Consider the following 13,928-nt stretch of genomic DNA (forward strand, 5'->3'; position numbering starts at 1 on the left):
CAGCTCAGTCTCTACTCAAAAGAAAACCTTGCTGGATTCATAGCTAACAGTACTTGTAGTTGTGGTCTTGTTGCTTATAGCTCCCTCCCCTTAGTTTTGTTACCTTCCTGTAGATTTTTTCTAAGATCTTCAGATAGAAACACACATTTTAAAACCTGTGACATGCTAGGTAGACTTTATTTTAAAAACTCAAAGAGCTTAGTTTCCCCAATGCTTCTATAATTTTCCATGTATAACTGTTAGTCTAATTAAAGACACTATTTCTATGTGCAAGTCTGATCTGCCTACTTATAGAACATCATGGCAATAGCACAGTATCATAAAAATGTACAGTATTAGATGTAATTTTAATAGTGTTAATAAATATATTTAGGGGAATGTAGTAGTCCTTATTTTTAACTTTTTACATTAAATTTGTAAAACTATTGAGAACAAATTTTGCACTTTCAGTGCAGTAACTGGCATATAGTCTATGAAAAGCAACATGTCATGATGTATTTTTACATATGTTTAGTGGGGGAAGCTAATGTGTGAACAAGTTTATTTGCTGCAACAAAGTTTATTTGTGATGGAACAACTTGTTCTTGATGCTGTCTCTAGGCACATCAAGGATAGGGGGATCATTAGGGGCACTCAACATGGCTTCACCAAAGGGAAGTCATGCTCAACCAACTTGATAGCCTTTTATGAGGATGTTACCCGGTGGATAGATGATGGTAAAGCTGTGGATGTGGTCTATCTCGATTTCAGTAAAGCGTTTGACACGGTCTCCCACAGCATCCTCGCAGCTAAACTGAGGAAGTGTGGTCTGGATGATCGGGTAGTGAGGTGGATTGTAAACTGGCTGAAGGAAAGAAGCCAGAGAGTGGTGGTCAATGGGACAGAGTCCAGTTGGAGGCCTGTGTCTAGCGGAGTCCCTCAAGGGTCGGTACTGGGACCAGTACTATTCAATATATTCATTAATGACTTGGATGAAGGATTAGAGTGCGATGTCAGCAAGTTCGCTGATGACACAAAACTGGGAGGAGTGGCTGACACAACGGAAGGCTGCGCAGCCATTCAGAGGGACCTGGACAGGCTGGAGAGTTGGGCGGGGAGAAATTTAATGAAATATAACAAGGGCAAGTGTAGAGTCCTGCATCTGGGCAAGAACAACCCCATGTACCAGTACAAGTTGGGGGCAGAGCTGTTGGAGACCAGCGTAGGGGAAAGGGACCTGGGGGTCCTAGTGGACAGCAGGATGACCATGAGCCAGCAGTGTGCCCTTGTGGCCAAGAAGGCCAATGGCATCCTGGGGTGTATTAGAAAGGGTGTGGTTAGCAGGTCGAGAGAGGTTCTCCTCCCCCTCTACTCTGCCCTGGTGAGGCCGCATCTGGAATATTGTGTCCAGTTCTGGGCCCCTCGGTTCAAGAAGGACAGGGAACTGCTAGAGAGAGTCCAGCGCAGAGCCACGAAGGTGATTAAGGGAGTGGAACATCTCCCTTATGAGGAGAGGCTGAGGGAGCTGGGTCTCTTTAGCTTGGAGAAGAGGAGACTGAGGGGTGACCTCATTAATGTTTATAAATATGTAAAGGGCAAGTGTCATGAGGATGGAGCCAGGCTCTTCTCAGTGACATCCCTTGACAGGACAAGGGGCAATGGGTGCAAGCTGGAACACAGGAGGTTCTACATAAATATGAGGAAAAACTTCTTTACGGTGAGGGTGACCGAACACTGGAACAGGCTGCCCAGAGAGGTTGTGGAGTCTCCTTCTCTGGAGACATTCAAAACCCGCCTGGACGCGTTCCTGTGTGATATGGTCTAGGCAATCCTGCTCCGGCAGGGGGATTGGACTAGATGATCTTTCGAGGTCCCTTCCAATCCCTGACATTCTGTGATTCTGTGAACTTGTGAAAGCAGGGTTATGTAGCAGAAAAAAGGAAAATGTCTTATCTAGGAACATAATTCTTTGATGGGATTACATTTTTAAGAGGAGAATATATAATATAATACAGAAGAATTCAAAAATACTGCATGAAAGACACTTATGCATTCCAACTTCCGAAAGGACTTTTTGTAGTCTATCACATATACACTTGTATAAGGCGAACTAATTTAAAGTTAACCTTGTGCTACAAGCCAATTAATTTCTGAACAAATGTGAAATACTACCTGTGTTCAAATTCATAAAATGGTGTGTGGTATGCAAAGCTTACGGCTTCCAAAAGGAAGTCACATTTGAAATATTCTTGTGTAATTTGCATATTGCAGACCTTAAATGGATGTCCGTCCATGCATGTGTGTGCATATTGTAGTCCATGGATGAATATATATTTGTTGGAAACCTGAAGAGAGAATTGACTGGATACATGCAATTCAATGCAGTTATATTGGCTCGTTCATATCTAGAATCTTGTACAAATAACTTAGTCTATATAAAATAATAAAATTATTTTATTGCTGAAGAGGATACAGATTTAATGTCTATGTGGCTGTTAAGCCTGAAGTAGCTCTGATACATATTTTCATGGGAAAATATTGAAGAATACACTTTATTTGTCTGTGTGTGTATTATTCTTGTTTCTGAGCTTTTCTTCCTCAGAAAAAAAAAAAAATCTAAAGCATCAATGTGTAATGATATCTAATCAGGAAGTAATCAGCAATTTTAACGTCATGATGTTGACTTCTGATGAAAAATTAAGTTTTGGGTTCAGTTTTTCTGTAGAAGCTTAAATATCGTTAAGTAAATTCACATTCAGTGGAGCTTTAAGATAGCCCATTTAAGTGCTTGTTTACAAGTTGCTGCTAACCAAGTAGCTTTTCCTGCTATCAACACCTTCACAATTTTTTGTGTGTGTTGTTTTTCTTTGCATCATCTCTCTTTTTCTAAGAAAAAAAAAAAGTATGGTGAGAGGGAACCTGTCAAATTGTTTATGAAAAATTAAGATGACATAATAGGTAGCTCACTCCTAAAATTTTAGGTAACAGGTGTAATTGTTACTGGTTTTATTGTGTAACTGATTACTGTCCCTTTCCTTTCTATTACTTTCTAGTAAGTCTCAGGGAAATGTCGCTTTCAGGATGTGATTGTATGTCAGAGAAACTGTAATATCTGGTAGGAATAGTTAATTTGTTGGTACAGCAAGAATAGCCATGAAATAAACTCTTCTTCTAGCCTAAAGTACAAGAGTTGTTGCAGGTACCATGTACCAAGGTACAGAGAAAACAACGAACACTAGGAAAAAGAAGGTTATTTTTGTTTGTCGTTTTCTGGCATGAAGGATATTTTCTGAAGGCTCTCTATAATGCAACTAAGATGCTTTTATTGTTTTCTGTCTCTTTTGGTGGTGCTGGAGACTGCATGCTGCTATAATTTGGGAGCTTTTTATAATTTGAGATTCTGCTTCTCATGGATAATTGCTCTTTGTAGGGAGTCTTGTTCTTTGAATGTGGTGTACTGCTTCACGCTCTTCTCTCCAGCAGCTGCCTTTTTTTTTTAAACTTCATATCCCTTCCATCCTGGAATGAAGAGTATTGCAAGGTTTCTTTGGAATACAATTGCCTAATGATATTGTGGACTTGTTTTTTATTTTATTTTGTAACTACAAAATAATCTTACTGTTTTAGCTTGTCAGATTTATGACTTCATATGATCTCTTGTTGCTGTTGTCTATAAATGCCTCACAAAAGCTTAAGGCTCACAAGTCTTAGTAAATAAACATGCACAGAATCTATTTTTATTTAATTGGCAGACTGTCTAGGTGACTTAAAACTGTAGAAGCTGGGTTTCTTAGTATGTCTATAACTACAGTGAGAGGAAAACAAAACTCATGAGTATTCTACCTGTTGGTTTTATGGACTCTGCCTGCAATTGTAAGAAAAGCTTCATCTTGGGAGTAAAACATATCTAGAGAAATATTGGCTCTGAAGATCATTCTTGAAATGATTTAAAATACCACAGAGAGAGGTGAAAATTAATTTAAAATGTTACATTATCTATGGCTTAACATGGGAACTTTGTGATGGGAATTTCCCTTTAGCAGGATAATTTAAGTTTATTCCAAACAAATGAATCATACGAGAGTTTTTGTTAATTATAACTATATTTTTGTACGGTTGCTTTCACTGCTAGATCAAATAGACAGAGATATTCAGAATACCATTAGTCTTAATACTGTCTTATTTTTCTTAAAATTACATGGCTTGTTTTTTAATTATAATTTTATTTTAGTATGTACAGTATTATGAATATTCTGGAAGCATGGGTTTAGTGCACACTTTTACCTATTCAGCAAAACTCTTATGTGCTTTACAGTGAACTGAATAAGTAGTATAGCCAAAAGTCATGTGCAGTGCTTACGCATTTCAAGTTAGCACATATATGAGTTAGTTTGTGGACTGATGTAGAACTTGTTTTTGATAGTACTGGGGAGAGCAAGTGATGTTTGGTAGAATTAGGATCTTTGAATATTACTGCATTTGTGGCAAAATAATTTCAAGTCATAAGGTTTTGGGGTTTTATTTAAATTTTTGTTAAATAAATTCAAAGAAATTGTGCAATGTTTTCTCTGTATCTTGAGAATGGGGAATACAGCAGAAGGCAAACTAAAAAGGACTCTTCAGGAGAGAGTCAAATCAGCAGCAGTCTGCCTATCCATCCTTTCATTTGTGCTGATAGCGTATAGAATTCCTGGAAGTGGGAACTGGGAGAGAACTACAGGATTCTGTGACTCGATTGATGTAGGCCCAGTTCATGAAAAATTACAAAAGCAAATTAGTATATTGTAACTTTAAAAGGTGGGCATGTTGTGCTCTTATTTGGTTTCACAGAGAAAGTTCATTCCTTTATGTTAAAATTCACAGTTGAGTTACAACTGGAAACCATAAGGAGAAAAACCCTGAAGCTGAAGTCATTAATTAAGCTTCATCATCTCTGAAGTATTGCAAATATTTAGAAATTATTTGAAATAATCGATTTGAAAGATCAATTAATACTTACGATTTTTCCTTCAACCTGTTTGAAGTATGAATTTAATTTGAAGTGCTTCATTTCTTATATGATCACTTCCATTTTTTTTTTTTATTAGGGATAGTATTGCTGTTTTCTGTCTTTATAGTGCAAATAAGGAGCACATTTGATGAGTCTTTTTCACAAGGTACCTCATAATTTTAACTTATTTTTCCACTACCTTATTGGTTTAGGAATTAACAGTTGCATGTTCAAGTCTTTCACCTCAGAAGTTTGCCAAACTCAAACCTGCTATGGTTCTTCATCAGACATAACCCATCTATGTGAATAGGTTTGGCAAGCAAACTTGCCTGTTTAGCTGCTGATTCTTCTAGTAAAGCTGTTTCAGAAATAAGGAGAATATTAATCTAGACTGTGTATTTTTTTTTCCCCTATTGGCAAGGGCAAGTTTCTATTGATGCAAATGTCACACAGAAGAGAAGAGGTAATTTGAATGTGGTTCGTATCTTTCCTTCCACCATAATGGATTCTTTCCTTTTCAACGTCTAGAGTAACAATTTTGCAGTTTTTGCACTCAATTTAAGGTCCATAAAAAGCATCTATCCCTTCTGTTAGAAAGGCAGTATATGAATTGAGAAGTCTATGTCCTTTTTGAACATATTATTGAGAAATGTTAAGATTCAATACGATGTTGTTTTAAAGAAAATATCTCTACTACTGACAGCTTGATAATACACAGATAGACGTGGAGGGTTCTGATATCTTGCTAATATCTCTTCATCTGCTTCCTCAGTAAATCTATTTGTTAAATGAATTGACAGTCTTAGTGCTGGATTATATATATATATATATTTTTTAACACTGGCTAAATACCTTCTGCATTTCTAAAAATTCAGGATATTGTGGATTTGTAACTTAAACTTTTGATTTTTCAGGATGTGGAAGGTACTACACGTCTGTCTTGACAGTGAAATTATTTGAATTAGTCTCTACTTACACTCACCTTAAGGACTTTTTACATTTTTACAGGGGTTGGTATGGTTTTTGGGGGGTTCTGGCATAATTGTTTTAAGGTGTTCTTGCAAAACCTGTTGCTTATATAGTTATTTATTGGACCATCTTTCAAACAGGAAAAGCAAATAGTGGAGGTTAATAACAACCCTAAATAGAAGCAAATAGAAATTTTCTAGAACAGAAGTTTTATATGAATTATAGAAAATTATATGGGAAAATATAGGAAAATACAAATAGAAGTGTCTTGCTTTGTTCTTCTTAGTACTTTCTTGCTTTTTTCTGGGTTTTGTTTGCTTGCTGGTTTTAATTTAATTATTGATCCCTTCTACCATATGGTCTCACAAAAAGTTGTACTAGTACAACAAACAGGGGCAGTGAGCCATAGTCTGAAGCAGTGACCTTTCTCAGCCAGTTTTGTCTAAGTAGAAATGTGCTTTGTATTTATTTTACTTGTTTAATATTTATTGTAACAATAGATTTAGGGTTGTATTGTCTACCCTTAGTTTCTTAAACTCTGAGTTGAGCTTAATCCATCTGCAAGTGCTATTGTGGTCTTGCTCCCTCAGGGTGCTGTTAGTGCATCAGGCTACATTGTTCCTCCCCTGAGCAAGCAATAGAGTAAGTGACCCTTGTAATTCTCTGCTTAGGAAGAGGTAAGTCAGTCTTTGGTGGTTTTGTAATTGATCCACCGGTGACCAGTGTTAAACATCCCACCTCCACCTGTTCATTGCTTATTAGCTCTCATGTGGCTGATTCAAGCTAAATTAGTAACTTTCCTGCATAGTCCAGCATTCTGAGTTGCCTATACCTTTCTGTAAGTCCAGGTTTGGCTCAAACTTAGTGATGCACAAATGTACTTTGTTAAAATCTTTCCTGCTGTCTTCTGCATCTCAAGAGCTTCACCTTCCACAGAGCTTTTAACTGTTGTATGCTTTCGTGCAGAGTATTTTTCCTTATTCACTTTCTTTCCAGTAGGATATGGCTTTTTGTGTTTGCTTAGCGTTTATGAAGTTTGCAGGGACTTCACTTAGTAACAGAAGAAAGAAGAATTAGTGGTTCATAGCAAGAGCTTCACAGCTGTTGTTTTTTTTTTATTAAGTATATGAATGCTTTTGCATGGTATGTTTAATAGAATACAATATTTAAATATCTATATTTTCATTGTTTTTCCTGTAACAAAAGCTACAGGAAAAAAAGGCTCTGTGCCTCTGTAGCAGCTTTGTGCAGCTCCTACAGGGGACCCATGTCAAGGGCACACACACCTCATAGCCTGGTTGGACTATGAGAGCTTTACATAGAAGAGAAATCTCCTTAGGTTCTATCTAGCTTTGCAATTTCAATTTCTTGGCAATAAATAAGATTCTAATTAAAAAAAGAAAAACAAAGCCACCAAAAAACCCACCTGATTCTACGAAGCAAAGAAAAAAACAAACAAACAAACAAAAACCCCCAAATACCCCCACACCAAACAAAACCATCCAGCAATTTAGGACTTAATTTGAGTTGGCTGGGATTAGTGGAGTGATGACCCCATATGATACTAGTTTATAAGGTCAGTTCTTATCTCTCAAACCAGATTTATTCCATGCTTTGCAGCTGCATTAAGAGACTCATAGTTTTACTAATTCAGAATTTGCTAATTTCCCCATATTCTTCCTACTGAGGCTGAATGGTCATGTAATGTGTCCAAGATCACAGGAACTTCAACTGCCGTAGATTCAGGGGCTGCTATTTTAACTCTGGGTGATTCTTTCTCATAAGACTGGAATAGATGGCAATCACTGAGCTGTTAAATTCTATATGCATCTGTGACTATTGTTTTATAAATAAAAATTCCTCACCAGAGGAGTTTCATTATAGTAAAGTAGTGACTTCTACCATGTACCAAGAAATAGCTTGGTATATGCAATTTAATCCTTCCTGAAAACATTTTCAACTCCTCTGACATTATTCATGTTATTTCACAGAAAACACTTTTGAATATGAGCTGATATTTTTCCTCTGAACATGTAGCTGAAGGGCTAATATTTTAAGACAAATATAATATTTTTTTGAAGTGGACAGAATGCAACTCAGCTCTTAATGAGCACATCTTTTATTAAAATGTTCAACAAAAAAAAACAAAAACAACAAAAAAACCCCACAAAACCAAAAACTGTCTAAAAGAAGAGGAATATTAATGTAAAAAGTGGAGGGCTTAGAAGGGAATTAGAGAAAACTGTCTTTACAGAATGAACATGGTTTAAAAAGAAGGGTTTCAGGAGCAAAAGAAAAATTCTCTTTATATCATGTGGCCTGATGTGCACTGAAAGGAATTAAATTGAATATTGATTTTTGGAAAGGTATGACTATGCTGTTAAAATGATAATGATAAAAAAAACCCAAAACCTATACAAGAAAACAATGAGAGAATTGATCACCAAAGAGAGTTGCAACTGAGGGCCTTATTCTAGTTGCCAGGTTCTCAAGGGAGTCGTAGTTTCAGTAACTGGCAGAAATGCATTAGGCTGATGATGATCAAGGAAAAAGTATCAAAGTAATTCATAGTGAGGGTGAGAATGTGAAGCTAATGATGAAGAATTTCTACCAAAAAACCTTTAGCAGTAATAAAGAAATGATGTCCAGTGTGATGAAGGATGAAATGCAAGGTAGTAAAGAGTGTGGAAAGACTAGGCCATTTCTCAAGTTGGCCAAAAATAAGATAGATGGAATAATTAATCCCTCACAATTAAAGTTGTGCAATTTAGTTCACTAGACTGAAGCTTAAGCAGTTGAAGTGATTCTTCTCAAAAACATAATTTAGTTTTCAGAAACATAATTTAGTTTCCAAATGGTTATAGCAAATTAACTGGCTAATGAGATTCATACTAGCCATATCATGGAAGCTGCAAAAATGTTCCAAGCTATGTGATCTGGTTTCTTTAGCAGTGGTCTCAAATCTATGTAGAAATGGTTTTAATTACTTCTTTCCAAGTGGGATTTTGGCCTAGATGTGCATTGGAAAAGGGTTATCTAATATTGTCCTTTCACTTCAAGGAGCAAGGAATCCAGTTCATGAGGAAAAGAAGAGGTGGGATTTGAGTGCTAGAAGGTGAAACAGTGGTGAAATAAAATATGTGGCCAAAACTGCAGTCCTCAAAATCTCTTCTCAACTTCTCTCTGATCAGAATCCATAGATATGATAAGGCATTTAAAAAAAAAAAGAATTTTTGCCACTTTATATTGCTTTAAAAGAGCCTTTTTCTTGTAAGGACCAAACAGCTTGGATCTTGCCTATGCCACACTCAAAATACAGGTCATCAGCTACTGTTTTCTTTTTCTCAGCACAAGAGTGATTGTATTCTCCTGCTATACCATGGCTGAAGCACAGCTTTTGTTTTGCTGCTTTCTTCCTTCCAAGATATTTATATCCACATTAGCTGTATTTTCAGCCAGCTGTAGGTTAAGAAGAGGTTGCAACACTTAACTTTTCTTTTTATAGTATGTTATGAGGCAGAAGGTGCTTTTGTTTCAGTAGACCAGAAGATAGTAAGAGTGTGTATTAATGAGCATGATTTTAGCATTACGGCTCAATCTAGATGCTAGTCTTCCCAGTGAGAGTACTTTGTGGAAGAATAGAGAGCTGGGTTTTCAGACCTTATTCAAAGGCCTGTTGGAAAAACAAAACCACAAAAAACAAAAACCAAACCAACAAACAAACAACCTGTTAAATTGCCATAGTTTCAAAGTCAGGACATCAGCTCTACCAGGTAAGTCTCTAATCAGTATTCATGCATTACTCGTTATGTATTTATTCTTACAGTAATGCTTTGTCTAGGCCCTTTGTTGGTGTCTAACCCTGTATTAGTCATATAGAGTATCAGCAAACATCGTCAGAAATCCATGGCAGCATCTGGAGGGAAGAAGTCAGGTGCTGATATGTCTAAACGTAGATGCTCGTGTGTGTTATTGGATCTCACCTGAACCGGTCAATCCTGTGCATAAATGAATGTGTTCTTGCTTTAAGCCCCTATTATGTGGAGGGGCACACATTTTAGTAGTGTGAGGCGCTAAATAATGGCTTGTAGCTGCACGCGTGGAAACTAGGAGATGCAGTCATGGCTGTGAAATGTTGCAAAGGCCAGAAATAGACTGTACTGTTGTGCTTATGGATTTTCCTTCCCAAAAATAAAGAATAAAAAGTACTGTTACCTCACTCATCAGCTACTGGCAAGCAAGTGGTACAGTGGCAGATATCCTGGAAATTCAGTTGAATAGGCTTAGGAGTGGGATTTGGAAACCACTGCGGACAATACAAATAATTTAATATCTGTGTAGTTGTAACTAGTGGAAAAAATATGTTGTGGTGTAAATCAAGAAGCAATAATGCATTTTGTGTTCTTGCTATCCATCCAAGTTTTGTTTGAGAAATAATGTTGCTTGTTTCCCTGTGTTGCTTTTGGCATTCTACCTTTTGCCTGTTTGGTGGCTGTGCTGCACATGTACTAGTTATGCTTCTAAAGCTTACTGATATCCACAGTATTCGTTAGCTTAGGTGTTTTTCTCACTGGCTCAGAGATAGTTTATTTCGCTTTGTTATTAAATAAATGGGTGTCAGCTCTACCACTGCAGTCTTAAATAGAAGCAGGGTATTTTGATTCCTCTGAAGTTGCTATAAACAGCAGCGTGTGATATACTGCATTCTGCTGGATGTGTTCATTTTGCTTAGCTTACCTTGTGTAAAATGCTTTGACTCCAATGCTCTCTTGCAGTGGTAGGTTTTTAGGTATTAGATATCCCATAGTAAAAACAGTTTTCCTTTGACAGCAAAAGTAGTCTTAGAACTGCTCAGCTATCTCAGTACATGCTCCATGGAGTGCCATCGTATAATATGAGGATGCCCTTTATTTCTTAGATGAAACAGAAAAAAGCGCCCCTTGATATTATATTGCATTCTTAAGTTATTCATAATACTGCTTTTCCTAATGGAAAAGAGAATGAGTTGTTTTGCAATTTTAGCTATTATACATGTATTACTATTTAAGATAAGAAGGCCTTAAAAATAGAAATAACCTAGTGATGATATCTTGATACAGATGGCCTTCCTTATTTAGGGGGTGTTTGCATCCTTTATATGACTGGAAGAGAAATTCAGCCAAGGAAGTCAGACTATGCCTCAGCTTTTATTTTGAGTAAGAAACTTCTTAAGTGGCAAGCCTTACCCTGTTCTGAACAAATATATTTTTTTTTTATTCTCCAGTATATTGCAGTCCAATTTAGTTTTTTCCCCCATAAGGTTCTTTGTGAAGGCCTGACAGGTTAGCAGGCAAGTAGTCGGGATTTTGGACTGGGCAGGAGCATGTCATGTCCTCCTGAGTCTAAAACTCTGTCATAACCTAGGAGATAACCTAGGTTTCTCTTATTGCTGCTCCTGACCTTGGGCTTTCACATCCCTTTCTCTGTGTCCCAGTTTCCTAGCCAAAAAAAATAACGGGCTACCTTGTAGAGGATATGGGTATATAATTTGAGATTAATATGATTGTAATGTTGGTCATTGGTGTGGTTAAAAGTATTTTATACATAAAACGGAACAACCCTATGGCTGTGGAAAATGGAAATCAAAGAAAGTATCACATGATAATTCAAAAGTCAACTTGTATAGGTCTGTCCTTAACGGTGGATTAACCTTAACCTGGTGTCCTTAACCTAGACAGGCTGGAGAGTTGGGCGGGGAGAAAATTAATGAAATACAGCAAGGGCAAGTGTAGAGTCCTGCATCTGGGCAAGAACAACCCCATGAATGAGTACAAGTTGGGGACAGACCTGTTGGAGACCAGCGTAGGGGAAAGGGACCTGGGGGTCCTACTGGACAGCAGGATGACCATGAGCCAGCAGTGTGCCCTTGTGGCCAAGAAGGCCAATGGCATCCTGGGGTGTATTAGAAGGGGTGTGGTTAGCAGGTCGAGAGAGGTTCTCCTCCCCCTCTACTCTGCCCTGGTGAGGCCGCATCTGGAGTATTGTGTCCAGTTCTGGGCCCCTCAGTTCAAGAAGGACAGGGAACTGCTAGAGAGAGTCCAGCGCAGAGCCACGAAGATGATTAAGGGAGTGGAACATCTCCCTTCTGAGGAGAGGCTGAGGGAGCTGGGTCTCTTTAGCTTAGAGAAGAGGAGACTGAGGGGTGACCTCATTAATGTTTATAAATATGTAAAGGGCAAGTGTCAAGAGGATGGAGCCAGGCTCTTCTCAGTGACATCCCTTGACAGGACAAGGGGCAATGGGTGCAAGCTGGAACACAGGAGGTTCCACATAAATATGAGGAAAAACTTCTTTACGGTGAGGGTGACCGAACACTGGAACAGGCTGCCCAGAGAGGTTGTGGAGTCTCCTTCTCTGGAGACGTTCAAAACCCGCCTGGACGCGTTCCTGTGTGATGTGGTCTAGGCAATCCTGCTCCGGCAGGGGGATTGGACTAGATGATCTTTCGAGGTCCCTTCCAAGCCCTAACATTCTGTGATTCTGTGGTGGAGAACAATTGGTTTTCTTTAGTGCTATAATAAGGAAGACTTAGCAGAGGTTGGGTTTATGCTGCTGATATTTATAATTTAAGTGGCAAAGGATGGATTGAAATTGAGATCTCAACAAAAAAAGCTTCAAAAGCTTTTTTTGGGTAAGCTGATGTTTTATACCTTCTAGCTTGGAGGCTTGGTCTGTGCCATTTCCATAAGTTAGCACATACAGATGAAACTGCCAGACAGAAGATAATGGCTGCAGGAGATGGCAGTTTGCAGGTGATTATGGCTGTGTAATGGCCCATTAGCTCTTTCTGGCCACCTGTCCTGTCCAGGCAGTGCTCTGGATTTGACCTAATGGTGCTGCTCCCAGCATGCATCAGGCCTGAGCGTGAGCTGGGCTAGCCAAAATCTGAACAGGAGTTGAGTGAACAGTCACAAACTGCCTTTTTTTTTTCTTTTCTTTTTGGCATGCCGGACTATGGAGCACATAGAGCGTGGTTCCATATTCAGAGCAGCACTCCTTCCAAGAACCAGTGGGATAGTTGTTTTAGCTGAGATTGAAAGCACACTGCCTTCTACCCTGCTCCCTGTTGTTGTCTTCCCTTTCCCACTATGCTTAGGGTTTGCATAAGGTCAGGTAAATCATGTGTCTTCATACATTATAAGAAATGTCTTTGAGGGGTACTTATAGCTAATCATGTGAGCTCTTTACTGTCTTCTAACAGACCCTATATACAGGAAAAAAATGCATAGGGATGCAGACCAAAAAAAAAGGAAATACTGCAGCATATAGTTGTTTCTGTGATATCAACACTAAGGCTGATTAAAAAAAATATAAGTGGAACATGAGATCTGTCTTGTGAAAATGTAACTTCAAAGAAAGACTCTCCTGTCTAGATTATAATGTGGAAAACCTATAGAAATGTCAATATATACAATAATATAAAGAATGACAGCTAATGCTTAAATCTTTTTACTACAAATTATAGTCCCTAAAAGACGTTTATTGTTCTTGGTGTTTCTTGTGTTTATTTGTTTTTGAGTGATGTTTTTTGATTATCACCTTCACATTCAGGAGGAGAATTCAGTCAAACTGGATAATATAAATTTTAGTATGGAATCACTCTCTATTTTCTGTTGGTGTTACCAAATGATATGCAAACTGTCCTGTGAAGCCTTTGCTTTAGAAGCTCGGCGTATTTGAAGAAATGTATCCCTTTCTTTCCCCTTGCCCTCCCTCCTCCTTCTTTTAATGGTATTTGAGCAATCCTGCCTACAGACTGAAAAGCAAAATTGCTTTGTCCTTTATGTGCTGTATTTCTCCTTCATGAATATCCACCAAATTCAGCAGGGATTTGGCCAAGAAAGTTGGATCATTCCTCCAAGAGAACAAATTTGTAAATCTGGAGGGGGGGCGGGGGAGGTCGTGGTGCTGCTGGTACAAGATCTGAAAGCTGCTTTCAGAATTTGCTAGG

This window comes from Nyctibius grandis, chromosome 22, assembly GCF_013368605.1.
Source record: "Nyctibius grandis isolate bNycGra1 chromosome 22, bNycGra1.pri, whole genome shotgun sequence".
NCBI lineage: Eukaryota > Metazoa > Chordata > Aves > Nyctibiiformes > Nyctibiidae > Nyctibius > Nyctibius grandis.